The following is a 4,718-nucleotide window of genomic DNA, read 5'->3' as shown; positions in this document are numbered from 1 at the left end:
CTTTGTTTAACAAGAACCTCATTTTGAATTGACAGTTATGATATTTTAATGATCAAATTCTTTTGTTTCTTTATTGTAAAACTGGTAAAAATAAAAGGTTAATGAGAAAAAAAAACAAAGAGTCCAAAAGCATATTCAACAAGTGATGTAAGGAAAAGTGGTTATCTGTGTACAGAAATTTGAAACTGGACTCATTTCTTACCATATAATAAATTTAAATCAAAATGGATCAAAGAGATAAACATTACAATAAAACCATTAAACCTACTGGAAAATAAAATAAGTAAAACACTTGTAGATGTAGGTGTTGTAAAGGATTTTCTAAGCAGACAATTGAACAAGAAATAACAAGAATTAACAAATGGGATTTTATCAGAGCAAAATGTTTCTGTACAGCAAAAACATCAGTCAGTACAGTGAAGAGATAGCCTATGTAAATTGAAAAAGAATTGTCAGTCACTCCTTAGACATTGGATTAACAAATAGGATATACAAAGAACTCAAAAATATTAAACCACCTAATCAAAGATCCAGTCATGAAGTGGACAAGATAAACAACCACTTCACAGAGGAATAAATACAAATGGTCAACAAATACATGAAAAATTGTTCAACATCTCTGGCCTTTAGAAAAATACAAATTAAAACAATACTAATATTCCATCTTCCTCTAGAAAAAAAAATGTCAATCATTAAAAAATCAAACAATAAAAAATTCTGGTGTGGCTGAAGTATAAAAGGACACTCTTGCATTGTTGGTGGGATTATACACTAGTACAACCATTATAGAAATAAGCAAGGAGAGTTCTCAAATAACTGAATTTAGAAATTACATACAACTCAGCAATCTCCTAGCAAGGTACCATCCCCAACAAGCTTAAGACATCATACCACAGCAATACATGCATCCTAATGTTTATAGCAGCATTACAACTTGTAACTGCTAAATCCCACAAATAGCCTGTAGACCCTTCAACAAATATATACATGTACTCATATATATTCACATATTCAGTATATTCACATATATATGAATACTACTGTGCTACAAACAATGACAGATTTGAGACATGTTTATATAAAAATAGATGTACCTTGAGAATATAATGTTGAGGGAAATAAACCAGACACACAAGTTTAAACACCAGACAGTATCTCTCATTTGAATAAATCAAAATACAAACAAAAAGAACAATAAAATATGGATAGAAGGGGCCTAGGAAACAGATCTCTTGCAATAGTGAAGTGGTCCAAGGGACAAAGTGACAAGGGTGAGAAGACGAGAAAGAGAAAATAAGTAGAAAAAAAGATATGCCACATACAGGAACCTAATAACCTCAGTTAATGTTACAATTATATGGTAAAAATGAAGATTAATATTATTAACAAGAATGAAAAATGAGAGGGGAATTGGAGGAAGAAGAAGGGGGGAATTTTAAAGAGAAACAAATTGTGCTATGTATGTGTAACCATTCCGCAAGATGATAATAAATTGTATGTCTTGCAACCATGTTCTAATAAAATAAAAAATGTACAAAATAAAACAATGCTTATTATCAGCCAAACCACTAAGGATTTTTCAACCTGGCCATTTTAGGGATGTATGAAACTAACCTCTCCTCTTCAAATCCTTTTGTGTATTTAGCACAGCAACATTCTAGTGACATACCTTATTTATGTAAAACTGAGCAAAAGCCAAGATGAAGTTATTTATACCACGGAGTATCTTCCGTCTGGAGGAGCTCTGGCATTGGTAGTACCAAACACATAACAGCCCACCAAAATTTGTATTAACCAATTATTATCTCAACACACCCAGGAAAACTATAATCAGAGATCTTGTATCTAACAATTCCATCTCTTGGCTTAGTAAAAACACAGTGATTGCTGCATGACATATATTTCACTGGCAATCATTCTTCATAATTGCCTGTAGGGTTCATTGCATGCAGATTTCTTGGCCTCAACTCCAAAGTTTCTGTTTACATCCAACAGATAAGCTTTCTTCAGATGTAGACAATGAAGACAAAGTCCAGAATACAATCAGTCTATAGGCTTGTTTTCTAATAATAATATCCTTGTTTTATTAATTAATCTAACTAAAGAAATTACAAGATTTATTCAATGAAAATTACAGTACTCTGAAAAAAGAGATCGTAGAGGATTTCAGATTATGGAAAGATATTCCCTGCTCCTGGGTAGGAAGAACAAATATTATGAAGATGGTCATACTCCCAAAATTGTTATACAGATGTAATCCCTATCAAAATACTACCAACATACCTCACAGACCTAGAGAAATTATTCCTAAAATTTATTTGGAACCAGAATAAAACCTAGAATAGCAAAAAGAATCCTGGGCAACAAAAGCACACAGGAGGCATTACAATTCCTAACTTGAAATCATGCTACAAAGTTACTGTGATAAAATCAGCATGGTATTGGCAAAAAATAGACCTGAGTGTCAATGGAATAGATTATACGATGCAGGTGCAACTATAAAAACATTCAGCCATCTTATCTTTGATAAAGGAGCCAAACATGCTTACTGGAAGAAAGATAGTCTCTTTACCAAATGATGCTGGAAAAACTGGCTCTCTAACTGCGAAAAACTAAAACTTGTCCCAGGTCTATCACCATACACTAAAGTCAAAATGGATTAAAGATCTAAACATTAAAACAGAAACTCTAAATCTCCTGGAAGAGAACGTTCTCCTGGAAGGAGGAACTCTTGAAGACATAGGGGTAGGCAAACAGTTCATGAACAAAAAATAAGCTGCATGGGAAATACTGGAAAGAATTAACAACTTCTTATTGAGGAGTTTTTTCATGTCATAAGAAATTACCAACAAAGTGAAAAGACAACCCACAAATTTGGAAAAAATCTTCACCAATAAGCACTCAGGTAAAGGTCTTCTCTCTAGCAATTATAAAGAACAAAGAAACATTAGGGCCCCGAAATTTAAAGACCAAATCCAAAAATGGGCATCTGAGATGAAAACACATTTCTCAGAAGAATAAATAGAAGAAGCAAATAAATACATGAAAAAATGCTCCACATCACTAGCCATCTGTGAAATGCAAATTAAAACAACACCAAGATACCATCTCACCCCAGAAAGAATGGCTATCATAAAGAAGTCAACCAACAACAAATGTTGGAGAGGCTGTGGGGAAAAAGGAACCCTTCTCCACTGATGGTGGGAATGCAGACTGGTGCAACCATTATGGAAATCAGTGTGGAGATTCATCAGAAAATTAGGACTGGAAAGCCCATTCAAGCCATCTATCCCTCTTCTGGAATTTTCCCAAAAGAAATGAAAACATCATATCATAGTGATATATGTGTGTCTATGTGTATAGCAGCAAAATTTGTGACAGCCAAATCTTGGAAACAACCAAATTGCCTGTCACCTGAAGAATGGATGAAAAAGAATGATTTGTTCTAATGGTGTTTGTAAATAGGATCACAAGTCCACTTCTTGTACAGCAATTAACCACTAAGAAGAATATATGCAGTGTATTATTTGTTGAAACTGTACTTTCGATTTGATTTGAAACTGTCTCATTGCTATCTGTTTATCAATAAAACTTTGAAAAAAAGAAAAAAGAAAAAAAAGAAAAAGTTGTGGTGTTTTTATACAATGGAGTATTACTCAGCTATAAAGAAAAATAAACTTTAAGCCTTCTTATATAAGTGGATGCCACTTGAAGGTATACCCATAAGTGAAAAGAACCAGACCCACACGTGTAAATATCGTATTGTCTCCCCTAGTTTAAGAACTCAAAAGAAGAAATAAAATTGACAGGCATAACACAGTTGAATGAAAAGCAAGAACTTAAGATTTAAACAAAGAGAGAGCAAGGAGAAAAGTTAGTAAATATGACAGAATCAAAACCCTACATTTATATAAACTAGATGGTCAAGGCAATGGTCCTAAGAATCTCCATCATGTTTTTGAAAATAGCAGTTAATGGGTAGAATTCTCACCCTGACTAACTCTATATGCTGATATCTGCGAACTAAGCAACTACACTGAGGATAGCAATGTGTAATACTAAAACCATGCTTGAAATACCTGTCATTTTGGTCTTCAAAATGTGTACTGCTTCTAATACCATATCAATTATTGCTATACTGTCTTTAAAGGAAATGTTTGGGGGGAAGGGTAATAAAAGAAAACAAGACCTTCTACCATGCTCACTGGACCCCTTTAGCCCCAGCCCAGGCCTTATGTGGGTGTGAGACTTTCCCCCATGATCATCTGACCCCTCTACCCCAGTCCAGGCCAGGCATGTGTTTGTGACCATCTGCACACTCGCAGAAATCTCCTCCATCAGATAGACCTGGTATGAAACTCTGCGGCTGAAGTCCCTGTAGAGAGGCTAGAGCCAGAGCCACCCAGCTAATTCAGGAGTTGAATATCTTGCCAGAGGGTCACAGTCATTTAGCTTCCATGGGCTGCAGCAGGAAGAAGCTGAGCACAGCAGCCAGACCCACACCAGGCACATCGGGACTAGTTTAAACTTGGTAGATGCGGACCCAGTAAGCTGAGACACTTTTCTAGACCCAGATCTATGACAGTATCCTCTCTCTTTCTCTGTTGATAGAGGGGGCAACAGGTAACCAGGGTGAACTATTCTACCTGGAAGACCCCAGGTACATCAGGAGGTGATCAGACAGAACTTAGGGGAACTAACTTAAATACAAATTCTCA

Source organism: Octodon degus, unplaced genomic scaffold, assembly GCF_000260255.1.
Source record: "Octodon degus isolate 3935 unplaced genomic scaffold, OctDeg1.0 scaffold00224, whole genome shotgun sequence".
Lineage (NCBI taxonomy): Eukaryota > Metazoa > Chordata > Mammalia > Rodentia > Octodontidae > Octodon > Octodon degus.
Note: the sequence above shows the minus strand (reverse complement) of the source record.